General features: G+C 37.2%; 1 protein-coding gene and 1 long non-coding RNA gene across 51 annotated transcripts in view; one reads left to right on the top strand and one right to left on the bottom strand.

Moving 5' to 3' along the window:
• The window catches only part of PDLIM5 (PDZ and LIM domain 5), a 317,004-nt gene that overhangs the window by 116,129 nt on the left and 173,091 nt on the right, over positions 1-27,784 (bottom strand). The gene's annotated exons all lie outside the window — the stretch shown is intronic.
• LOC145547005 (uncharacterized) lies at positions 9,078-13,087 on the top strand. The gene is made up of 2 exons (XR_014083447.1): positions 9,078-9,949; positions 10,158-13,087. It is a non-coding gene; the product is annotated as an uncharacterized LOC145547005 (long non-coding RNA).

The raw sequence follows: 27,784 nt of genomic DNA, 5'->3' as shown, positions 1-27,784 counted from the left end.
TACTAATCCATCTTATAGGGCTTTGTGAAAACTAAAGGAAAAATATCTGTAAGATATTCAGAATAGTGCTTGCCCCATAAATATACACTCTTATAGTGTCAGCCATGATATTTATCATTCTCCATGATATGAAAGATGAACATAAATTTTGTAATCTTCCAGGCTCTAGGATTTTGTAAGAGTCTAACAACATTAAACACAATATAGTTTTGTGAAAGCCAGTTCACGTCCCATTTGAGAAAATGTCCATTCTTGGCTGCCGTAAGAATGAGAAAGTATTGGGGGAGTTCTGGCAGCAATGGGAGAGAGAAGTCAGTTCCCAATCATCCATAATATACAGTCATCCCTAAATCCCAGAATGAAACTAACGTCTACTGGTATTCTAAACAGTTCTTTCACCTGACAACAATGCAGGGCTTGGTGATGATACACTGGCTCTCATAAAGTTAGATGGAGGAGAAAGGTGAGGTCAATGACTCTCCTTTTCTGCAATCCCCTCGCGCACTTCCCTGAGTAAAAGGTACAATACTTAGGTTCACCACGGCAGGTGGTTATGTGCACCTGCCTGCAGAGGTCATGTAAGGGGGACAGTGCAGGCCTTAGATGCCTCTGAAATCATCACTGTGATCAGCAATGGGGTCTGCACAGGTAAGAAACTACCACAGACTGGCCAGAGAACATGCTCTGCTCCCAATCCTCAAGAAAAAAATCCAGCATATTAAACTTTCTCCACAAGTGCTTCCAAGTATTAAAGTTCTATGAACAAAAAAATTCTGATGACACAAACACCAAAGCCAAAAACTATGTATGTTGCTGTATGTGTTCTTCTCTTTCATTTGCATCAAGGGTTACAAACCCAAAGGCCCCATCATACAGGGCAAAAAATAATAAAAGTTACAGATCAGAGTTTGCAGCTGTGTTCATGGGCCACACCCAAGGCTGTGTGTGAGCTGCATACCTCAATTAATGTTGGGATCCATATTTAAGGAAATTAAAACTTGCATTTTAATCTTTGTTCTTGTTTTGACATGCACAAAATCTAAGAGTTTCGCTGCTCTCACACACGGCCTTGTTTTCAGCTGTCTGTCACATAAAATTGCAGTTTAGCACCTTACCAATCTCCTGTATTCTAGGTAACCTACACCAAAGCAAATAGGGCATATGCTTAGGTACTCCTATGAAGACAAGATACAGCACAACTCACTACACCTTCTAGTCGAATTATGTGTCTTAATGTTAGTTCTGAAGAAAAGCAACTAACAGTTAAAAGTGCCGGAACACTGATGCATATGGTTATAAGAAACCAGTTTTTTAGAAAGCACATTCATCGAGGTAGAGCAGACTTGCACTAAAAAGAAAGTCCAGCTGAGATCATTACAAGAAGGAGGATTAAGTGATGTCATATATGTAAACCATCTAGCACTATACCTATAACTTATAGCCAGCAAATAAAACAGTCTAGAATTTGTGTGGCATTTCCATGTATTTATAAAATATATCTACTTCACCATTATTATCTGATACTTCCATAGGCAGATTCAGTGTAAGCAGTGTATCTCACTACCCTGACACTTCAGCAGTGACTGAAATAAAAGATTCAAATGAAAAAGTTTATTATATGAAAGATAAAGTAAAAAGCAGGATTCTTCACACTAATATTCAATTCTACTAGGCCACAATTCTATAATATCTCCTAAAGAGAAGTAACATTTGACAAATTTACAAACACTGGAGACTTAAAGGAGATCAATCCTGGGTGTTCATTGGAAGGATTGATTTTGAAGCTGAAACTCCAATACTTTGGAAACCTCATGCGAAGAGTTGACTCATTGGAAAAGACCCTAATGCTGGGTAGGACTGGGGGCAGGAGGAGAAGGGGACGACAGAGGATGAGATGGTTAGATGGCATCACTGACTCGATGGACATGGGTTTGGGTGGACTCCGGGAGTTGGTGATGGACAGAGAGGCCTGGCGTGCTGCAGTTCATGGGGTCGCAAAGAGTTGGACACGACTGAGCGACTGAACTGAACTGAACTGAAATATATATAATGTGGCATGTTACAGAGACATTTAATTACATATTGTGACAATAATATTTTTAATGACAAAACCTGCTCACAAATTTGATAATGCTACGCCCTTTCTTAAAACTGTGTTCTCTGAATCACTATGCTATATACCCAACATTAATATGTCAACTATACTTCAATTTAAAAGACTGTGTTCCTATACCATGTGCATTTGTCAGAATTACAATTAAAGAATCATGTTAATATATGTTGATTATTTTATTAGCCAGTGTAGCAGGTCTGTGATGGCAGGTACCATATCTATCTTGTTCACCTCTATATTCCCCAATATGTGTTGAGAGAAGGCATTATCTTTGTGTGCATACAGTCTGACTAGAAGAGCACATACCAAATATGCTTGTCTTCTCTGGATGGTACATGAGTTTCTCATTTTCTGCATCTTCCAAATGATTTTCAAGAAAGGTGTAACTATTTTACAAATAGGAAGAAGCCACTAAATACTTTTTTAAAGAGAAAAGTGCTTGAAATAAAAGATAACAGAGAACAAGGAACACAACAGCACTAATTTGAAAGCCACTTAAACGCAAATGATTTTGTAATCTCTTAATAGAAGATGGACTCTAAAGGGATTACACATCATGTACCCACATAAAGGGACACAGAAAAGCAATTAACTAAGTAATAAAATGGTGAAATCTGTATAAAGACGATAGATGCTAAGTCCAATAATAAAAGGAAAGATGAATGTCTCATCTCTAGCAAAGAGAATGTGATTGCGAAGACATTATCTGTGGAGATAACTTTGTGGAACAATATAAATAAATATATAATGTGAAAGAAGGGTGCTTTTTTTTTAGAAAATTGTTTTCAGAAAATATTTTCCCATTTCCCACAAACTTACTTAATCCATTTATCCTCCAATGCCACATCTATATATACTCTCTGAAATGCTAAATGTATATATGTGTATATATATGGAAATGAAGAGCCTGAAGTCACCGGCCCAGCACACCAAGCTAAGTCACAGAGTGGGAGAGCCATAGTTCACATGCTTCCTTAGGACCCACAATACCTGAAAGTGGTCTCTGTGGGACACTGTTGGTGTTCTTGTTGAATTGATAAACTGAATTCTCCAAAACTGAGCATTTATATTCTATGAATGAAAAGATTGGATATAGATTTTTAAAAATATATTGCTAAATAATCTTCCCAAAATGATGATATTGACAAATCAGCTAGAGAAATAGAGCTAGGAGGTAAAATTCTTACCTACTGAAAGAAGTTAGTGAATAATAATTAAAACCAATGATTCAAGAGCCAGCATTTGAAGATTATTTAGAAATACAAAGGTAAATACCAAAAGAAATAATTGATTGTCTCTGATGCAAGAGAATAGATAGGTGGAGGTGCAGAAAAGGGACTGCTGGAGAGTTTTTCTGTAAGTAAGCCTTTTAAATTCTTATACTAGTTGCATAAAACATTTTGATTAAAAATAAAGTTTTAAAAATACATTTGGTGATTCAAAACGTAAAATAAGGTAGAAACATTAGTAATATATATAAAGAGTGAATTTATGCCTAATACTTTCAAATATCACATAAGAAAATTGTTTACTGAAAAACAAAAGAAACCCGTATCTATCAACATACATACCTTCACTACATTTTCAGCTACTCCCTTTCTGCTCCAGAAGCACTAGGTAAACCAGACGACCTAAAGTTACCCAGTCCTGTCTAGCCCTTTCCAGACTCTATGACTGTGTCATAGATGGGCTTAAAGTTTCCCTAATGGGCCTTTTTTCCTATTGATACCATATGAAACTCGAGCAATCATTGTTTAGCCAGTAGCAAATATCCACTGTTTTGCTTCCACTGAAGCAAAATCTGAGGGAAAAAAATCTTTTCCTTCTCTATGTTCTCCATTTTATTTTACTTATTTATTTTGCTTAGGAAAAATTTTTTATTCTGACTTATATAACACTAGTATACATTAAAATGAGATTTCACCTTTAGAGAAAACTTTGTCATATTTAAGACCTTTATATCTATTTTCATTCACTTAGTCAACAAACACTCTACTGAGGTCACAGAATGCATAATCAGAAGTTAATACTGTCTCTTTATGTGACTCCTACTTAGATGATACTTACAGAGTTAGAATTTAGTCTGTTCTAGACTTACAGAATGAACTATGGTTACCAGGGGGGACGGGTGGACGAAAGGGATAGTTAAGGAGTTTGAAATCAACATGTACACACTACTATATTTAAAATGGACAACTAACAAGGACCTACTGTAAAGCACAGGGTCTGCTCAATTTTATGTGGCAACCTGGATGGATGGGGGGTTTGGAGGAGAATGGATACATATATATATGTATGGTTGAGTGGTTTTGCTGTCCACCTGAAACTATCACAACATTGTTAATTAACTGGCTATACTCCAATACAAAATAAAAGAAAACATCATAAAGCTCAAAAAAAGAATCTAGTCTGTTCTAATTTTTATTTTAAAAACAGACCTAAGTCTCAGATAAAATCCATTTCATAACAGAGCTTTAAAAACAGCTTTTAAACAATAATTTAATTTTCTTCCTATTTTTTCCAACCACAAGAATGTTGTCCACATTTCTTTAAACAAATCTCTCAGCCACTCAACCTGACAACTTGTGGTATCTTTAAATTATAATAGAGTATATCTTACACTGTCATGAAACAGTTGCCTCTAAATGGAATATATGACTTATAAAGGATACAGAGCTCCTCAGATTCTGAAAATAGTGAACTTTGGTAACACACAAAAAAGAATCTCCAAAGTATGTGTTTTTCACAGCAGTAAAACAAACACATATCCATGTCCATGTCGTCTCAGCTAGAGAAGCACACTCTTATGAGCCAACAGGCAGCTCCTGAGGATTGCTTTAGCAAGCTTTAAAATCATTAGGTAGAGCCAAAAAATCTACCTTATTTAAGTGAACATTACAATACCTTTGACTATTTAATATACAAGAAATAATCAGTCCATATATTGGTAAAAAAAAGTCAATCAGTCCCTCTTCAGAGAATGAATGTCATTTCCTAAAGCAAAAAGAAAGGAAGCTTCTTCCACTCCTCCATATCCTCTTAGAGAACAATTTATATTGCAGCTGCACTGGAAGACTTTCCTTTCTGAGTTGACCTCAGTTGTTTTTTTTTTTTCCTTTATGGGTCATATACTGGACATAGAGGCTGTTCAGTAAACCATTATGTTGGGTAAACCATTATGTTACCTGGACTTAATTCCTCATGCTTATGCATATTTTAGCACCTCTTGCATATTAAGACTCTGTTACAGGTTTGTAGGGGCTTCCCTAGTGGCTCAGTGGTAATCTACCAGCCAATGCAGGAGACATGAGTTTGATCCCTGGGTTAGTAAGAAGATCCCCTGGAGAAGGGAATGGCAACCCACTCCAGTGTTCTTGCCTGGATAATCCCATGGACAGAGAAGACTGCTGGGTTACAGTCCATGGGGTCCCAAGAGTTGGACACGACTTAGTAAAGCAACAACAACAGGTCTGTAGGAGATATTACAGAGCTGAATAAGAAATGAATTCTTTTTTCAAGGATCTTAACATTTACTGGGGGAGATAAATAAACAAGCAGTAAGAGCCAGAGGTTAACTACATGGGCTCTGGAAGGAGAGAAACTTCATTCTAGCATCAAAATCTCTGGGGATGGAACCCAGTAATCTGCCTCGAGCTTTTTAAGTTCAATAATAAGTTTCAGGACCTTAATTTTTGAGGAGCTAAGGGTTACCCTTTGATATACTGCACACTCACAAATTCACTAGGCCACCTTGAGTACAAGCAGCTCACAGGGCCCTGTGCAAACAGCAAATCCACTAGCCTTCACTCAGATTACCATTTTTTCTCTCCTTAGCTTTTGGCAGAATGGTTGACACAAAACAGGTACACAATAAATTTACTAAATAAATGCTAATTAATAAATGAAATAGTTTCACGGCAGGGGGGACTTGTGGATTTAACTGAGCCAGAGACAGACTAGCCAGAAAAGTCTGAGATGAGAATGATCTTTTCCAGCAGAAGCTGAGAATGATTTTTTAAAAATTAAAATGACTTTGCAGCCTCACTGCGCTTGTCTTTACGTTGTGATTTACTGTAGGGCAATCCTCTCCCTTCGTTCTTTAAAGTTTTTTAAACTCAAGTATTCTGAAGTGTTTGCTCTTTCATTTGAATTTTTAAACAGACATGTTTAAAGTTCGAGTTTCTATTCTTTCTGCTTTTGTTGGCATTTCTTCTCTTAGTCCTTTCTATATTTAATTTTATTCTGATAAGGATCTTGATTTCATAGTTCAGGTAGAATGTATTTTCAAGAAAGGTTACACACTATTTTCATGGATTTCTTTCTAGTAATTCTTGTACAAATAAAATGCCAAAATATTTTTGGTGAGTAATTTTTAATAAGAGAGGTAATTTTTAAAATCATTAATTACAAATATCAGAACTATTCCCCTTTGCCCCTCAAATAGAAAGAACTGTTGTCAGACATGGCAGAATTTCAAAATTAGAGTTTCCAAATTCCAAACTTTGAGGGTTCCAAAATTAGATGTGTATGCAGCCACAAGTCTTCAAAGTTTAAGTCAATCTCTGGTGTCTCTGATGGATATTTTGAAGTGGGCCAACTAAGCTAAAATGCCACTAAAGATAATACACCAAAGTTATTCTGAGAAGTGATAAGCTCCAGCCAAAGCCACATTGTTTCCTTTATCCTTCAGTGTGTGACAACAAGTAGAGCTTAAAATAATTTTACAAGGACAATAGCACATGTTAAATGATTGCTAACAAGTCTTTCAAATTCCTTATCTTCTGTGATTCAGTTAGTCTTTATATAATAGAAAGTAACTGAAAGGTTTCTACTAAATAGATAATACATAAATCTTTCTGAAATGTTGTAGTTTTGAATCCAAAAGGTGAGAATAAAATATATTCCATATAGAAATATAATTCACATGTAATCACAGATTAGGACAAAAATGATATTTAAGACTAGAGATGTCTTAAATCAAATCTTGTAAATAAGTAAGTTAAGAAAATGTGTTCAGATGACAATTCTATTCAATCATTTATAATTTTATAATACTCTATTATTATAAAATTAATATGAGCATATTTGTGTATATGCCAGATATTATACCACTGACTTCAGCAAGGAAGCATATAAATAGAAGCTTTATATTCTGTAAACCATTTTAAAGACATAAGGTACTTGTGTGTGCGTGCTAAGTCACTTTAGTTGTGTCCAACTCTTTGTGATCCTATGAACTGTAGCCCACCGGGCGCCTCTGTCCTTGGGGGTTCTCCAGGCAAGAATCCTGGAGTGCATGGCCATGCCCTCCTCCAGGGGATCTTCCCACCCCAGGGATTGAACCCGTGTCTCTTATGTCTCCTGCACTGGCAGGCAGGTTCTTTACCACTAGCACCGGTATCATTATCATTTTCCTGAAGATTTATGTTCCTGAAGATTTACTGAAGAATTTTAGAATCATGGTATTCTAGACTCCAAGCCTCTGATCACTCTATAATTCACCAATCTCCATTCTCCTAACAGTTGTAAAGAACTTGGCCCAGGGATGCCTAATAAGTGGTTAAGAATAAATGAGGAAAGAAGCTGGCAAAACACCCCTTCTTCAGTAATAAAGAAGCCACTTCTGACTAACAGAGCAAGTAAACATGGCTGGGGAAAGTGACTGCTTCGTTCGTTGTGCCAAAAGAGAGGGTGTGCTTATTGGTTTACAGCTTTTATACAACGCTGACTTCAGAGAAAAGGATCAGAAAATAGAACACTGAGTCAAAGTACAATCTAAATTTAGTAGCACGGTTAACATTTTGGCCGTAGGGTATTTTTGCAGGGTGTAAGGGATGTGTGTGTGTGAAGGAAGGGGTGAGTAGAGATAGGTGACAGGAGGGAGCTAAGCTGACCGTCATTTAGATTTCAGCGGTCTCTAGGAGCACCAAAATGTCACACTAAAGATGTATCTGTTCAACTAAGGGTAGGATACGACAGGAGAGCCAGCATGGTGCTGCCATTGACTAAAAGGATGGTTTCAGGCAAGTTACCTAATCCTTCTGTGCTTTACTTGGCTCACACATAAAGTACTGAATAAGACTACCATGTACTACACAGGAAAGCTGCTATGAGTGTTATATGAGTTAATATATATAAATCAGTAGAACGATGATTTAGATACTATTAATTATGTGACAGGTGTTCTCATATCTGGCTCTTGTTCTGATTTCACCACTTCCTATGCACCCAGTAGCAAGGTGAATGTTATTAGAAAAGTTCATTCAAGAACTGATCCATCATACAGATAAAATACAAAACTCTCAGAGTATTACAAAAGGTTAATGAGCCTAATACTCAGAATTCAGTTCAAACTAGAGAATTCAGTTTGAACTTCATATAAACTTCTGTTTACAAAGAAGAAAGAGAAAAAACGCTCAAGATCTTTGTGATATGGTCATATGTCAAAGACAGAAGATGATGCAATGTCTTCATGAAGCCTGAGGAAAACTTGCAAGCACTGGAATAAATAAAGGTCAGCTGGAATTCTTACTCTTGTCAGGGATGGTCTCTCACACTCCATGACACTGCAAGTGATGCAGAAGAGTAGGAGGACAAGAAAGTGCCTGCTTTCTACTCTGCTGAGTGAGAGTGAGTGAGTGAGTGAAAGTCATTCAGTCGTGTCCGATTCTTTGCGACCCCATGGACTACAGTCTATGGAATTCTCCAGGCCAGAATACTGGAGTGGGTAGCCTTTCCTTTCTCCATGGGATCTTCCCAACCCAGGGATTGAACCCAGGTCCCCCGCAACGCAGGCAGATTCTTTACCAGCTGAGCCACAAGGGAAGACCAAGAATACTGGAGTGGGTAGCCTGTCCCTTCTCCAGCGGATCTTCCCGACCCAGGAATGGAACTGGGGTCTCCTGCATTGCAGGCAGATTCCTTACCAACTGAGCTATCAGGGAAGCCCTTTCTACTCTGCTAGTCTTTTTTTTTTTTTTAAATAATAACTTTTTTCATTACAGCACGTCACTACTTACAAGGGCATCTTTGGTCCCTTACAGTAAATGCTGTTTATAAAAACATTCTGATCTCCCAGAAAAGCCAAATCATGCATTTTCTAATACAGAAATCAAGTAAATGCTACCCAGATAAACTTCAGCTCTGACACTCAGCTAGAGAGAATAACTCATTTATCCAGGAGATTCAGATAGTAGTAATTTGTTATAGCCAAGACATTTTAACTAAACTTTCCCAGCTCCAAATTATCATATATATACCTTTAAACACTTTTGCTAGAGGCAGTAGTTACTTTCAAGAATAATGACTTAAATATTTTGAACTACTGAGATGCCAAATCTCTTTAAGTAACTCCAAACATTCTTACGGTTTAATCAATAAGGCATAAAAGATTTCTAGATCTTCCAAGTTGACAATAGAAGCAAATAGCATGAATCCTTGTTTCTAGTATAGTCTCCAATTATGGATCCTGATTTCTAGTACATTTTTCAATATAGAGAATAATTATTATGCATTCTCTCCTTCTAAAAGAAAAATCCAAAACTAAAGAAATATAAATATGTTAAAATATAAGTTCCAACTGTCAGAGGTCATGTCCCTCAAGGGCCTTTTCTAAGAATGCATACAAACAGGTAATCGAACAAGAGAAAAGAATCCATAAAGTAAGATAGAAATTAAGGAGAGAGAGAGGGGAAGGAAGGAAGGAAGAAAAATTAAGGAGTACAGAAGTCATTTAGCAACTAACTATATATTCTATGGGCTTCCCTAGTGGCTCAGATGACTTCACTTTCACTTTTTACTTTCATGCATTGGAGAAGGAAATGGCAACCCACTCCAGTGTTCTTGCCTGGAGAATCTCAGGGATGGCAGAGCCTGGTGGGCTGCCGTCTATGGGGTCGCACAGAGTTGAACATGACTGAGGTGACTTAGCAGTGGCAGTAGCAGTGGCTCAGATGGTAAAGAATCCACCTGCAATGCAGGGAACCTGGGTTTGATTCCTAGGTCAGGAAGATCCTTTGGAGAAGTGAATGGCTAATCATTCCAGAATTCTTACCTGGAGAATTCCGTGGACAGGGGAGCCTGGTGGGCTACAGTCCATGTGGTCACGAAGAGTCAAACACAACTGACCCACTAACACTTTCACTTTTCTTTCACTTAATATACTTTGTATAGAACCTCCTAATATGAAGCTTCAGGCATTATATTGGCCCAAACAGAGGACAAGTATGCAAAAGAAGGAAAATTAATTCTGCATAGAGTATCCTAAACTTTAGGACAGGGAGCAGATATGCATAAAATGGATGCTTTCTGCAAATAATCATTTGTGGAAACCAAGAACGTAGGAAACTAAGAAGAGTAGTCAAATAAAGCAAAACATGACTTAGAGGACAAAGTGACCATCACCATGTACTGAGTACCTTAGTTGGCTTTTTCAGCTTATAGAAATCCTGTCAAGGCAATGGAACATTTAGGATTAGATTATTTGTTAGTCAGGTACTCATTTATATAAGGAAGAAACTGAGAATAGGATATTTGGCCAGCTGCAGGACGTCAAATCTCCACTGGCAAGGTAACTGCATAGCAAAAAGTGGTAAGCTGAGAAAGACCAATTTATCTGTGAACTATACTGGGCTTAGAGGGAAGTGGGTGTGCCCTGAAGAAGATTAGATGAATTCCTAACATGTTTTTAACTAGAATAATGTGAGTGACTCACAGGGAGTAAACAGGCACTTCATATCTGATGTCTTTTGGTTCACCCCTTTATTTCCTCTCTTATCTTCCCTTATAAGGCTGTCACAAAAACAGCTCAATTCCTTATCTCTTCCCAAGTTGAGAACTGGGGGTATATGAACTGTTTCTACTGAATCTACTAAAACACAGGCATCATCCCTCAGATTTGTATTTCAGCCTTTCAAAAGGGGTAAGGCAGAGTGAAAGTATCAGTCCATCTTATTTCTATCTTCCTGGTGATAAACGAAATTATTAAGGTTCTCTTTTCTAGTTGCAAGGCCTTCTTTATTAAACAGTCATGATAAACGGATTTCAAAAAGAAAAGGCTCAGGGTTTGGAATGAATGTGGGCTAGCAATTCAGTGAAGCCGTACGTCTGGGCTCTCCTGGACTAAATGACCTTGGGGTCAAACCCTTCAACAGCCACTGATGTGTAACCTTTTGCAAGTGACTCAAAATTCCATGTCCTCAACTTAAAAACAAAAATACAAAAATGTACTCTTGTATACAAAGGAAAAAAATATGAAGAACAAAGGGTGCAGCAGACAGCAAACAGACCAGGGTAAAACTAGAATCTGATAAAGATCAGACATCTTAAAAAACTGGCACCCTAAGAAACCAGATGTCAAATACATCAAGTGGGGTATTGTTGAGAGATGTGACAATAAGGATGGGAATGGGCTTCTCAGTGAAAAAAAGAGTGAACAACTGAAAAATTATTTAATTGCATTGTTACTCCCAGGAGCAAGAAGTGGTGTCCAAACACCGATCAATATCCCAACAAACACTGATCTGTATCCCAACAGTACCCCTTAGTGACTCTGGTATAAAAAATCCCTACCATGTTTGCAGAAGTACAGTCAATCTACAAAAAGTACCAGTGAACCACAGAGAAGGCCCGCCAACCAAGCTGAGGAAGCCTGGAAGCAACTTTTAATCACTCTAAGGTAGTAGATGGTGATAAGATAAATCAGTCAGACCTCCTATCTCATGCAATCTACATAATTAGTCAACTCGACACACATAATTCAACACTTTAAGAAGGCAAAAATGCCTTCTTATATCATATATCACGCAAAATGCCAGGCTGGATGAAGCACAAGCTCGAATTAAGATTGCCAGGAGAAATATCAATAACCTCAGATATGCAGATGACACCGCCCTTACGGCAAAAAGCGAAGAAGAACTAAAGAGCCTCTTGATGAATGTGAAAGAGGAGAGTGAGAAAGTTGGCTTAAAACTCAACATTCAGAAACTAAGATCATGGTATCTGGTCCCATCACTTCATGGAAAATAGAAGGGAAACAATGGAAACAGTGGCAGACTATTTTAAAAGACACTAAAGACTAAATTAAAAGACACTTGCTCCTTGGAAGAAAAGCTATGACCAACCTAGACAGCAAATTAAAAAGCAGAGACATTACTTTCCCAACAAAGTTCCATCTAGTCAAAAATATGGTTTTTCCAGTAGTCACGTATGGATGTAAGAATTGGACTATAAAGAAAGCTGAGCACTGAAGAATTGATTCTTTTGAACTGTGGTGTTGGAGAAGACTCTTGCGAGTCCCTTGGACTGCAGGGAGATCCAACCAGTCCTTCCTAAAGGAAATCAGTCCATAATTTTCATTGCAAGGACTGATGCTGAAGCTGAAACTCCAATAGTTTGGTCATCTGATGCGAAGAACTGACTCATTGGAAAAGACCCTGATGCTGGGAAAGACTGAAGGCAGGAAGAGAAGGGGATGACACAGGAAGAGATGGTTGGATAGCATCACTGATTCAATGGACTTGAGTTTGAACAAGTTTGGGAGTTGGGGATGGACAGGGAAGCCTGGTGTGCTGCAGTCCATAGGATCGCAAAGAGTCGACATGACTGAGCAGCTGAACTGAAGAAAGCAAAATGTGGTAGGCAGAATAATGGCCCAAATAGACAATCCAATGGTGCCCCCTATAATCAATGTTAAATTACATGGCAATGAGAATTAAGGTACTCTTAAGGTGAAGTTTACACTGTTCATCAGCTGACTTCAAAATAGGGAGATTATCCAGGATTATCCAGGGGGCCAGATATAATGACAAGGGTCCTTAAATATGGAAGAGGAAGGCTGAAGAGTCAGTGCTAGATGTGAGGTGGGAGGCTCTGTAGTGTCTGCTGCCTTGAAAGATGGAAATAATGGGAGCCAAAGAAAGCAGGCAACCCCCAGAAGACTGAAAACAAGAGAATAGATTTGCCCCTAGAGCCTCCAGAAACCCGGCAACCCTGCCAACACTCTGATTTCAGCTCAGGGAGACCCATTGGGACTTCTGATCTCCAGAATTGTAAGACAATACATCTGTGACTTTTTTTAAGCCACTACACTTGTGGTAGTTTGTTACAGCCACAATAAGAAACTAATACACAGAGAGATCATTTTGAAAGACATTTTTGAAAATTTTACAGTAAACATTTTAAAGAATTGAGATATTTAGTGTCAATGTATCTAGAAAATCCAGTTATTCAGAATTAGCTATGCCTTGAGGTTTTAGGGATAACTTAACTTTACCACTAACTACAGAAAAATGTTTTTCTTCCTTAAGCTTAAAATTATTAACAGTTACTATAAAACTTTATGTTATGATGCTAATTGAGATAACCACAATATAACCCAAATGCAATTTCAAATATGTTAAATCCATTACATATTTAGGTTTGAAAGAGGAATGACCTATTGCCAAAAGGAATGCTAGGTTTGAATATAATTAGGTAAATATTATAAGTTTTATATATAATATATTATGTATGTATAATAGATCCTAAAACATTATACTTTAACATTTTTACATGCCTGATGCTTTCATACTTTTCCCCATAGATTAAATTTAGCTTTATACTTGAAAATTTACCTCAAATTTTAGATGAAATGCTAAAAAAAAATCAAGAACATCTATGTTTCAGACATTTTCTATTGATAACAGAAGTTTTCATTTATACTTAATATTAGATAAATATTAAACACATTAATGTATTTCCTAAGAGTAAAATTACAGAAAAACAATACACTTGGAACCTTTTCAGAGTAAACTCCAAAAGATTTCCAAATACAGGTAGATCCTGTCTCGCGTTTACTGCACTTCACTTTATTGTGATTTTTTTTTTATAAATTGAAGGTTTGTCACAACCCTGCATCCATTAAGCCTATTGGTACATTTTTCCAACAGCATTTGCCCCTTTCGAGTCTCTGCATCACATTTTGGCAATTCTCACAATATTTCAAACTTCTTCATTATTATTATATTTGTCATGGTGATCTATGAACTTTAATGTTACTACTATGATTCCCTGAAAGCTCACATGAAAGTTTCCATATTTTGGCAATAAAGTACTTTTTAATTAAGGTATGTACATTGTTTTCTGGACATAATGCTATTGCACACTTAACAGACTACAAAATAGTATGAATATAACTTTTATATTCACTGAGAAATCGAAAACTTCATGTTTCTCACTTTATTGTGGTGCTCTAGAACCAAACCGACAGTATTTCCAAGGTATGCCTGTAGCTTTTGTTTGATATCAATTTAAAAAAGAAGTAAATGCAAAGGGGAACTGCTACTTACATAAACTTCTCTAAGTGGAACCTCTTTTTCTGCATTGCTACTTCCCCTTTGAAACCATTCTGCTTTGAATAGAAATATGGGTGTGTGCACATGGGTGTACACCTATGTGAGAATGAGTTGGTGAGGATCTTTAAATGGGTTGTGGTAGGAACAAACCATTTTCTACTCCAGGAAAAGATTAACAGCAAGAGCAGTATGAGTAATGCAATATCATTTGGGTCAGAATAATTTTTAAAAACCCATCACTCCATTCAACTCTGTGATAATATACTCTTCTGGAAGCAAGCATCATAAATACCAGTGGTCAAAAACTTTGCATCTATTATTATCTGCACATATTATTATCTGCACAAAAGTGGAAAACAAATATTTACAATACTACTCAACTGGGCCTACAACTTTACAAGGTTTTGAATTATCTAAACAACAGTTCTATTCAAGACAGATTATGTTAAGACTACAGTCTAACAAGTTTTTATAAAATACCAAAAAATAAGACATATTTCAAAAAATGCTGTTTCCCAAAATACATATTTTTGAAAATGTCTCAGTTCTCAGGAATTTAGTAGGGTGAGAGAAGACAATATTGAAAAGACTGAAAAAAGTCAGTCTTTTCATCAGAAAAATAGATTAAAAATATATCTGCACAACTGGAACTTACTATCAAACAGGCTTATGCAACTGTGAAAAACAAACAAGAATAAGTAAGAACAACTAGACTGGGGCTGTTTGTTTTATTCAGCATCCAGTACTCTCAATAAACATCTACTTAAAAAGGGTAATAAATGAAAGATGGTTATGTTTCCCATCTAGGAATTATTTAGAATTGGAACATTAAAGACTCTTAAAAAGAAACACTGACCTCCAACTTTAACAAGAATGTTTCCTTAGGAAGAAGCTAGCACTCACAAAATGCTGAGTACAATAATCCAATATTGTGATCTCAGGAACATTCTTCCTTATAATTTTTCCCTTTTTGGTATGTGTGTCAGGAACTGAGTAAGAGGAACGATCTTTTTAAAAAAGCATAAACAATAAAACCAAAGTGTACTGAGGGAGATGCCACAAATAGGCAAAGCAAATATTATCTAGGCTTTTAAAAATATACCACATATGTACATGGATAATCAAAGATGCTGATGCATTAAAATTTTAATTTAAGGAAGCAAGCTCGAGAAATTCCCTGCTGGTCTGTGCTTTCACTACTGAGAGCTGGGGTTCAATCCCTGGTTGGGAAACTAAAATCCCAAAAGACACAGGGTACAGCCAAAAAAATTTTTTTTTCTAAAGCAAGCTCCATCATTTGTAATATAGAGAACTATTTAAAAAGTATAGCTTTTGGCCGCCTAATCTATGACAAAGGAGGCAAGAATATACAATGGAGAAAAGACAGTCTCTTCAATAAGTGGTGCTGGGAAAACTGGACAGCTACACGTAAGAGAATGAAATTAGGACACTCCTTAAAACTATACACAAAAATAAACTCAAAATGGCTTAAAGACCTAAAGGTAAGGCCGGATATTATAAAACTCTTGATGGCAAACATAGGCAGAACAACTTTTTGACATAAATCATAGGAAGATCTTCTTCAATTCACTGCCTAGACTAATGAAAATGAAGACAAACAAATGGGACCTAATTAAACTTAAAAGGTTTTGCACAGCAAAGGAAACTATAAGCAGAATGAAAAGACAACCCACAGAATGGGAGAAAGTATTTGCAAACGAAGCAACTGACAAGGGATTAATCTCCAAAATATATAAACAACTCAAGCAGCTCAACATCAACAAATAACTCAATCAAAAAAATGGGCAGAAGACCTAAACAGACATTTCTGCAAAGAAGACATACAGATGGCCAAAAAAACACATGAAAACATGCTCAACATTACTAATTATTAGAGAAATGCAAATCAAAACTACAATGAGGTATCATCTCACTCCAGTCACCATGGCCACCATCAAAAAGTAAAAAAAAATAAATGCTGAAGAGGATGTGGAGAAAATGGAACCTTCCCACACTATTGGTGGGAATGTAAATTGGTAGAGCTACTATGCAGAAGAGTATGCAAGTTCCTTAAGAAACTAAAAATAGAACTAACATGACCCAGCAATCCCATTCCTGGGCATATATCCAGAGGTTGTTGTTGTTCAGTTGCTCAGTTGTGTCAGACTCTTTGCGACCCCATGGACTGCAGCACACCAGGCTTCCCTGTCCTTCACCATCTCCCAGAGCTTGCTCAAACTCATGTCCATTGAGTCAGTGATGCCACCCAACCATCTTATCCTCTGTGATCATCTTCTCCTCCTGCCTTCTAGCTTCCCCAGCATTGGCTCTTCACATCAGGTGGCCAGAGTATTAAGAGTTTCAGCTTCAGCATCAGTCCTTGCAATGAATATTCAGGATTGATTTTAGGATTGACTAGTTTGATCTCTTTGCTGTCCAAGGGACTCTCAAGAGTCTTCTCCAACACCACAGTTTAGAAACGTCAATTCTTCGGCACTCAGTCTTCTTCATATACCCAGAGAAAACGATAATTCCAAAAGATACATGCACCCCAATGTTCACTGTAGCAGTATTTACAATAGCCAGGACATAGAAGCAACCTAAACGTCCATCAACAGAATGGATAAAGATGTGGTCCATATATACAATGGAATTATTATTCAACCATAAAAAGAAGAATGGAATGATGCCATTTACAGCAACATGGATGGACCTGGAGATAGTCATATAGAGTGAAGTTAAGTCATAAACAGAAAAACAAATCACTTAACACATACATGTGGAATCTAGAAAAATGGTATGGATGAACTTATCTGCAAAGCAGGAAGAGAGACACAGATGTAGAAAACAAACTTATGGTTAACAATGGGAGGAAGGGAGAGTGGGATGAATTGGGAAATTAGGATTGACATATATACTACGATAAAGTAGGTAACTAATGAGAACCTACTGTATACCACAGGGAACTCTCCTCAACACTCTGTGGTGACCTCAATGGGAAGGGAATCTAAAAGAGTGGATATATGTATACGTTTAACTGATTCACTTTGCTGTATGGCAGAAACCAACACACACTTGTAACACAGCTCTACTCCAATAAGAATTAATTTTTTAAAAATCTATAAAAATAAAAACAAAAATCATGACTTTTATTAAAAGTAAAGAGGACTAAATAAAACATTCATATACACTGCAATTATAGTTTTTAAAACCTTATAGGCTTAATGTAGGTAAACTAATTTTAATTGAAGTATAGTTGATTTGGCAATGAAATGAAATGAAATGAAATATAGTCACTCAGCTGTGTCCAACCCTGTGGACTGTAGCCCCGAGTCTCCTCTGTCCACAAATTTCCCAGGCAAGAATATTGGAGTGGGTTGCCATTTCTTTCTCCAGGGGATCTTCCCAACCCAGGGATTGAACCCAGATCTCCTGCATTGCAGGCAGATTCTTTATCATTTGAGCCACGGGGAAGCCCTGATTTGGCAAACTACTTATTAAATGCTGAGGTTTAATTTTTCAACTAATCTAACTACTCTACAAAATAGAGGTTCCCAATTTATGAGTAAATAAACTGAGGCTTTAAGAACTGAAGTAACTTGCTCATAGTCCTGAAGTTAGGAAGCAATGAAGTCAGGATTAGAACTCTGATGCTTCTGATTGGTCTCACTGAACCAGAAAAGCTAGTCTATGCTGCCTTTATTCTGCTGGAGTTAACCATGGCACAGTAACTCCCATCTTTTTCAAGAGAATTCATCAATGAATCTTACGCATATACATCCCAAAACAGACACTATGTAACAAGTAGAAAAAATTTACCAAGTGTGAATTAATTCCTAATTAAATAAAGAACTAGCTATCATACAGGTAATGTCTCAAAACAGACTATCTACAGACTAAGCAGAATAAATTAGCACTGGCAGCTCAGTGTGGTGGTGGAAAGGCACAGCTTCTGGTCACAACAGATTAACCCCCACTCAATCAGTGCCTCCCTGGAAAATTTGGGTAATAAGAGTATGTAACTGTAATGGATTGAATGGTGGTCCTCAAAAAGATAAGTCCATACCCTAACACCCAGACCCTGTGAATGGTATGTATTTAGAAAAGGGGTCTTTTCAGATGTAATTAAGCTAAAGATCTTGTTATGAGATCATCCTGTACTACCCAAGTAGACCCTCTATCCAAAGGCAAATCTCCTGTAGGAGACAGAAGAGTAGAAGACACAGACATGCAGAGGAGGAGAGAAAATGACCATGAAGGCAGGGGCTGGAGTGATGCAGCCGTAAGGAATGCAAACAGCCACTTGAAGGTGGAAGAAGCAAGGAACAATTCTCCCCTGGAGCTTCCAAAGGGATGCAGTCCTTCTGCCACTTTGATTTCAGACTCCCAGCCTCCAAAACAGTGAGAGAATAAATTTCTGTTGTTTTAAGCCACTCAGTTTTTGGTAATCTGTTATATCAGCTACGAGAAACTATTAAATACAGGACCAAAAAAGAGTGCTGAAAAGATCTGATGAGTGAGTGTGTTCAAAGCACCTTAATCTGTAAGTATACAGTAAATATTAGTGATTACTACTAATGAATGAATATATATGAGAGATAGCTATTCTACATGCAAATATCTGTTTTGAATTTTTCCAGGGATGTTTCATGTTTTCCAGAAAAAATCACAAATTTTTTTTCTCACTGTGAAATGAATTGCCAATGTGTACTTGGTACCCCAGTAAATATATTTTTTAAAACTAGCAACTGTAATCGTTAAGCTCTGTTTCAAGTAACTTTCAAATGATTTTCTCATTTATATCACTAACTTAGGCTAAAGCTAAATTTACCAGTAGCCTTGATAACATGCTATTCACTCCCAATCTATGAAATAGATGAAATAAAAGGAATCTGAATTCATTGGGAATAGACAGAATTATAAAAACAGAGTGAATGGTTTAACAAAGAAAAGGAAAACCACTCATTGCCCAACAAGTGAAATACTGCTTCAGTCAGTGTGAAATTGAAATCAAAATTGAAGTCGCTCAGTCATGTCCGACTCTTTGCGACCCCAGTCAGTATATCAATATTAAATACGATGACTTCTAACCGGAAAAGACACACAGTCACTTAAACAGCCCATGAAATGCCCTGGGCCCCCAAAGCTCCCCTCACCTACAAGGTACATGTATCACTGAAACCTCCCTTCTCTGCAGGGCCATGGCCTGCAAAGCCTTGGTGAACAAAATGAGAAGTAAATGTAAACCTTTAAAAATGCAAGACCCCATTAAGACCCCAAACACTATACCTCCTTGACTCCATTCATTTAGCAAGGTAGTGGAGAACAGCAATCCTCTCCTCTGCCTAGGATACCTGTCACACCTGAGGACAGAGGTAAAGGGGCAGAATTTTCCTAATTCTTGGGTAAAAGCTTCACCCTCAGATGCAGTATTCAACAAATATTTCAGCACACATCATGGGCCAATTCTACACAAGGAAGGTCAGAACGTAAGTACTACAAACAAGGGAGGCCTAGCCTCTGTCCTTAGGAACTTACAGTCCAGGAGCAGATAAGAATGAGGTTTTATGAGAATTTTTTTTCTCTAAGGCCAAAATATTGGGAAAGTTGGGAAGGGCTTGTGTTTGTCAGGGACAGTAAGTAGTCTATACCTCTAAAAATAGACTACCTAATGGCCCTATGAGGGGCCCAGCTCTGACCTTTGAGATGCCAGGGAGCTGCAGATCTCGCCAGACCAGATGAAGCTCTCTCAAATCACTTGAGAAATACAAATGGAAGATGAAGTATACACATGAACATGTCTGACCAGAAGTTTGTATCATTCTCATGGCCTTTCTCACACTGACTTGAATTACAAGTTCTGCACTTATCTTATTTGTATACACCTGGTTAAGACAGGGACTATGTTTCTCTCTTTTTTTTCTTTTCTGTAACTGCACAGTAATTAATGTAGCTTCACACCAACTAAAAACCTGACAAATATTTGTTAAAATTATGAGTAAATAAGCATTATTAATGGGAGAGAAGAAAACCGAAACAAAAGCAACAGAAGAATCCTAAACGGGAGACAGAAGCAAGAGCAAGGAAGTAGGAAGACCGGAATCAGCAAGGCTGCTCACCAGAAACTTACTCAACCAGTTCTGGAACTTTCTGGCCTCACTATGAGAAGAATTCTCACCACTGGGCCTTCACTAGCTCCCACCTACATGTACACCTGCGAAACAGTCTCCTACCTTGTCTCCTCCTCCCCAGGCCTTACACATACTACACACAGCCCCAATAGCTAGGCTCTAACCCCACAGCTGACTGCAGGCATAGTTTCCCTCCATTTCCTTATATCTGATAGAAGAAGAATAACTGCATCCATGCCTCACAGAAATCTTGACAGGAGTAAACAAATTACACATAAAGCATTTAAAAGAATGCCCTGACATACAGTATCTGCTCAGTAAGTACTGTTTTAAAACCTGTCATTCCCAAGTAACTCTTCCACAGTTTACCATTAACTAAGAACCAAAATTCATAATGTGATTTATGACAACTGGGAACCTTTTAGAATAATCTGAACCCTCTAACTCTATTCTTTTCCTTCCCATTAAGGGCTTCTTGAACTAAGAGATGCATTTTTTTTCTCTACCCAGCCCTTGATTCTATCATAGTCATTGCTCATACATTTAACTATAGTTAAACATGCTTTCAGAAGAAAGGGAGAAAGGGAGGGAGAAAAAGAGGGTGCCTTCTCTCCCATACATCATGGCCTCAGGGGCCCCAATCTTCCCTGACATTTCTCCATTCTCCATTAAAGTCTTCTTTAGCCAACAGCCTAAGGTACACATGCAGTTTTTCACACTACAAAGGCATTGGGGCTATGAATTCTATATTATATGCAGATATAATACATGCGTATGTACAAGTTACAGAAAAACTCGATTCATCTTGTCACTCATTCACATTTTGCTAGTGTTTACAGGGATTTTAAGGACAGCCCATCTCATTTGATTCTCGAGAAAACGAAGTTCTTTTTGTACCAACCTACTGCTTGCCCCGTATTCTAATCGTGGAATCACTCTGAACTAGGATCTCTCTTCTCTGAGATATCCCTGCAAACTCTCTCACTGCCCTTAGTCTAAACAATTCTTCCTTTCCAGAATTCAAAACTTCGGGTGACGGAAAAATGCTACTCTGTTCCTTCCTGCCATCACCAGTCATCCCACCTGTTATTGTGTGTGTGTGTGTGTGTGTGTGTGTATTTGAGTGTGTGTGTGTGTGTATTTGAGTGTGTGTGTGTGTGTGTGTGTGTGTTGCAGGGGAGTGAGTGATAGGGTGGGGGAGGCAGCTGTGCTTTAGTATTTTTAAGGTCTCTATGTCCAGTGAAACTAACATAAACGGTTTTCTTATTTCTGTAATTCAATTGCATATGGATTACTCATGCTTCAGACATGTATAATTCAAGGAGAACATCTGGACCCCTCCAGAGTCAAGAGGAGGGATTTTAAGGCTCTAAAGAAAGAAATGCAGGAAGATGAGCAACTTAAAGTAGGAGAAAAGACAAAACATGTTGGCTTCTTTAACAGCTATGGTATTTCCTATAAACACTTTACTACTAAATCCAACATATTTCCCATGCCTGGGTTAAGATACTGATGAGATGCCTAAAAGAATATTATATTGAATAGTTAGACCACAAAACAGAAGGAGGAAAGAGTAGAGCCGAGTGAAAAGTGTTGGAGTGAGACAGGCTGACCTCTGTGACTCTCCTCTGATGCACTAATCCAATCCAGTGTCAAAGAGTGGTCACTGTAGGTATTTTTTTATAGATCACAAAGAAATTTTGAAGTACAAATAGAGACAAACGGTGTAGGTGGACCAAGAAGAGCTCCACAGGTTGACATCTGTAGCTGCTTCAAACTCTTAAAATGCTATGAATCTATGAAGTCTGTCTCTATACTTGAACTTAGCCATGCATTTTAATTTAACTGAAAAACTGTTCTACAGCCTTATTATTAATGCTACTTTAATTTATCCAGAGAATGAATACATTGGAGCTACTAAAGGAATGGATGAGGTAGTATTACTGCTAGGCTATTTTGTGAGCTTCTAAAAAGCAAATTTTTCAGAAAGCATTGACTACTTGCTAGTATTTTCAATGGAATTTGAAATTTACTAGAATATCAAACAAATGTCTCCATCGCTGCCTGTTTCTGCACCTCCTATGGAACAAATTTAATGGCCAAAATTCTTACTGTGGTGTATTTGAAAAAGTAAAATGAACTTTTAGACAACAGGTACTACAATAATTACACAATACAAATATTTTTTAATTCCTTTGTTTAAAGAGTCAGTGTGACAATGTAGAAAAATCATTATATTAGGAGGAAAACAAATTTGAGCTTGACTTCTGGCTTACTTACAACTTGTGTGACTTTGAAGTTTTTATTTTCCTGTAAAGTGGAGGGATAATATCAATATCTGCCACAACAACAGTTGTGACAATTACATGACTAAAGTATACAAAGTTCCTAGCTCAGTAACTTTAAGAATTTAAAATCCCGGTTTAAGAAATAAGACTGAAATTGCATACCTAGGAACTTTTTTTTTAAGTGTTTGATATTTTATTTTACTTCCTCATACTATAATGCTTTACAGTTTTCAAAAGTTTCACATACACGATTTCATATAATCCCATAACAATCTTTTTTTATCCCCTACTGTATACTGTCCCTCTGCCTTTTCTTCCCCCACTAGTTAGCACCAGTTTGTCTCTGTATTTGTGTGCCTACTTCTTTTTTGTTTTTTTCACTAGTTCATTAGTTCTTTTTTTTTGATTCCACATATAAGTGATATCATACAGTGTCTATCTTTCTTGGCCTTATTTAGCTTAGCATAATGTCCTCCAAGTCCATCCATGTTGCTGCAAATGGCAAAAATTTCATTCTTTTTTATGGCTGAGTAGTATTCCATTGTGTACATATGCCACATCTTCTTTATCCACTTATCTGTCAATGGACACTTAGAGGTTGCTTCCACATCCTGGCAATTGTAAATAATGGTGCTATTAACAATGGCATCCACACCAACTTTAACACTTTTTCCATCGACTAATTCAGAAGAAAAACTATTATCTAAAGTCCTTGGAAACATAAATATTGCTATAATCAATATAATGGATTAATAAAAATAAATACTTTTCTGCATAATACAAATTCCAACTGTAAAAACTATATAGCAACAAAAATTACATGTACAAATCAAAAATATCACAGTAAAGTTTGAAAGTTTCAATAAAGAAACAATTTACTTTGATCCCACAGAGATAATTCTTTGCCTTACTAAGCGAACAAGTTTCTCATTAGAAAATGAAATCTACATAAACATTATAGAATCTATGGAATCTGGAAAAGAGATACTTCTATATTTCAGTATGTCAAAGAGATTAAAATCCAGTTTGAAAGAGGCAGTTAAATAGCTTATCTTTCATACAAAAATACTTTTCTTAGTTTTAAGAATCACTTAGTAATCATACAAAAACATTCTGGACAAATAAATAATCCATTATTTCAAAACACAGTCTATAGAACAAAATTCCAGTAAAACAAAGGAACCTGGAAAGCCCCTCATACTCATTGTAACAGGATGAATTACACAGGAAAACAGTGCTATAAACTTCAGCCAAAGGAGTCAAGATAAAGGCAGACTCAATTGTAAGAGAGGTCACTGAATTCAAGATTATCATCTATGGATTTTTATTGTAGTACAGAAAAGAATTCTTCCTATATTACACAATAAATTAAAATTCATACATACAAAAAAATAGATGAATGAAAGATTATTTTTACATGCTTTAAATTTCAGAAAAAGACTGCTACTAGGGAGCATAGCTGATAAAACAAATTATTGGATCTAGCAACACTTAGAAATCTATTTATAAAGCGAGTTTACTAGGACAATACAGCCTTTGAAATACATGAAAGAAAAAGTAAGCTGCAAAGCTGAACAGTATAAATACGCTATGCTTGCGTTCTGCACAGTCCATCACTTCCATTTACTTTCCAACTCATATAAAGCCTAAGCTATTTCAGCCTTTGAGCCCTTAAATAGCAACAACAGCCACTGGAGACAGTTGGGAATGACTTGAATTTCAGTCCATTCAAAAGCTCTCAATGCTGTGGAAGGCAATGTTTATTTGGAATTCCAAAGAGACTACTGCCATCAAAATACAAGAATGAGCAGTTAGTCACTCTGTCTCACTAATAAAACTTTAAGAATTATTTCTAAATTTATCAGGCAAAAGTAGCAAAAACTATTGTAATTTTAAAAGCAGCAATCTCTATAATTCAAGGCAGTAACTATTTACTGAGTATCTTCTATGTCCAAGTCATGGTGATAGGCACTGCAGGGTGTAAAAAGAGAACATTATTTCCTCCCTTCAAAAGTTGGGTATGATAATAGCTAAGAAAGTGGCAAACTTAGGGTGCATGTTACATCTTTCTTAGCTATTTTCTTTTTACACAAGGAAGTATTATATGCTTCCTCCTTTTAAACTCTGAAGTTAGCTTTTTTCTTAAAGTGAAAATGAAGGTAAATTTGGTAGAATCCAATGCTGTGGAACCATGGTCTTTTTTTAATCTCCCAGAAGTCGATGCGACCAGGAGAATCGTCTCCTGTTACTCTATTCCTTCAATGGTCCTGCTGTCTGTGTTTGTCTGTCTGTGTTTCCCTCCCCAGCCTCATGCTCTCTCTCCTTAGTCTTGTCTTCCCTGTGGACATCTCTGCTCCTCTTTCTCTATTTGCAGATGGCTTAAATGTTTTTTGACCAGTGGTTCACAGTCTGTGAATCACATGTGAAGCAGCTGGAGGTAAAGGGCACGCAATTATAAGTTTTCACAAATGATTCATGAATTTTTCTGGGTACTAAACACTGTTTAAAGTCTGCTTAATCTGTTTAAATCATGTATATATTTGGATTTTGAAAGAAATGTAGATTCTTGAACATAAAATTAAAAAACCTTTCTGTTCATTTAAAGCCGCGATATTTAAAAATGTGCAGTTTACAATTATTACCTTAACGTGGTAAGGGAAGGATTACCCAAGAAATATTTGACAATGAAAAAATAGGTCTTTATTTAAGGTTAGAAATCAATGCACCACTCTATTAACTCCTTGAGGGCAGGTGTGAAGACTTTCTTTCTATTTGCAGTAATCACCACAGCAAATGTTCGATTAGTATATGCCAAATAGATTGATCTTAAACCTTTCTGTTTAAGATACAGGCATTATGACTAGGAGCTGAACCTCTCTTCACCACCACACCCTGTGGCTATGCTAATTTATTCTATTCATAGTCTGTTTTGGTTGGTTGTTAGTCACTCAGTCGTGTCTGACTCTTTGTGACCCCATGAACTGTAGACCACTGGGCTCCTCTGGCCACAGGATTCTCCAGGCACGAATACTGGAGTGGGTTGCCATTCCCTTCTCCAGGGGCTCTTCCCGACGCAGGGATCGAACCCAGGTCTCCCACATTGCAGGCAGATTCTTTACCAGCTGAGCCACAAGGGAAACCCAAGAATACTGGAGTGGGTAGCCTATTCCTTCTCCAGTGGATCTTCCTGACCCAGGAATTGAACCAAGGTCTCCTACACTGCAGGCAGATTCTTTACCAACTGAGTTATCAGGGAAGCCCCATCTGTTTTGAGACCTATATAAACTGCACTGAACAGATAGTAGAGACGAATGTGGGAGGTTCAGACAAGGAATGAGCCTTTCTGAGCTGGGTAATGGGGTGAATGGTGGGCCCTTCATCAATTTAAATGGCAGGAGATGCCAATTGCTGAGAAGGAAGTATACAGCTCAGTTTTGAGTCTGAGGAACCTGTGAGAACATAGTTTCAGGGACCTGACAGCAGCAGAAGCCAGACTCCAGTAAGGAGAGGAAAAGGAGAAAGTGAAAGGAGAATGGAGCCTGGGTAAAGCAAGCTAGACACCTGAGCAGTCTTTGGTTCTTCCCTCTTTCTTCACATCCACACTGTTATTGTGGCTTTCAGAATTACTGTTCACAAGTTCTCATTTCTTACATTTCTCCTCTGTTTTCCATTCCAAGCCCTCAAGTAGCCACATTACTGCAACATTGCCTGATCAGTCTCCCTATTTCTCTCTCCATCTTTTCACAAGCAGTCTCACTAAACATTATCCTGAAAATGTCACTTTTCTAATCAAAACTTTTAATATCTGAATGTCTAAAAATCTACAAAGCACTATTCGAATCTAACTTTTATTCCTATCTCCACTGCAAAGTGGCCCACATGCTCCTCCTCCCAACAGATGTCTGGGGACTGGCCACCTCCATGAGATGGCCTTCTCATCAAGGTCTAGTCCAAGATTCAGCACCTCCAGGAAGCCTTTTCATTTCAATTGGGTCTTGCCCTCTTTGAATCTACATGGCACCTCTGTCTCTTCTTATCTCAATGAACGTCTTAATGAATAGATACAAGTTCTTTAAAGGCAGAAACCATAAATCATTCTCTTTATATCTACCCTTTATGGCTTCTGGTCATAAGGTAAATATGGAAAAGTACAATTTTCAAAAATTTGGAACATTATGAAATTTTCCAACTAAACTTAAGTAATGATAGTGTTGATGAAAAGTTAGAAAATTATTTCTTTAAGTATCATAAAAACACAGTCCAAAAGTTTGCAATTTAACTTGATTTTAATGTTACTCAGGAAATTAAAGGGAATACACATGAATTTGGTTGAGTGACAGAAAAAAAAATTTATTTTGCTTGTCTTTCTGGGTTAACTCACAATAAAACAGAATTACATCTGCATTGTTCCTATAAGGATAACAAGAGGAATTAGCCAAATAAACAAGTTTGGGTGTATACTGATTTCTCTTCGCTGCCATAAACTATTGGTTGAGACAATTTTTTAGCCAAAGCAGTAGTTAGTTAGCAATCAGCATAATGTTTATATACCCTCATGCTTTTAAAAAGCTTTAATTACAGCAGTATGATCAAAAACCACTCACTTGACTAAAGAATCCTTTCTTCTAACATTTGGCATCATCATCTTTCTGACTTTCGAAGATAACTACTTACCCGACTGCCCTCTCATTTTCTCCCTATTTCCCTCTAGTCACACCCGTTTGTTGCTAAGAAACAAAATAAATATGACCTCCTGGAAGTAACCTTACAATGGATACTGTATTAATAGTTACTTACACTGAAGGGAGAAACAGGAAGAAAGGAGACAAAACTGATCTCTGTCATGTTCTAGGTTCTTTACATGTGTTTTTCATCTAATCTTTACAAGAGCTCTAGAAGGCAGTTATTACAATGCTATGC

The sequence above is a fragment of the Giraffa tippelskirchi genome, chromosome 1 (assembly GCF_054371585.1).
Source record: "Giraffa tippelskirchi isolate mGirTip1 chromosome 1, T2T-mGirTip1v1.2.pri, whole genome shotgun sequence".
In the NCBI taxonomy this organism is placed as follows: Eukaryota; Metazoa; Chordata; class Mammalia; order Artiodactyla; family Giraffidae; genus Giraffa; species Giraffa tippelskirchi.
Note: the sequence above shows the minus strand (reverse complement) of the source record. Positions and strands in the feature narration are given on the sequence as shown.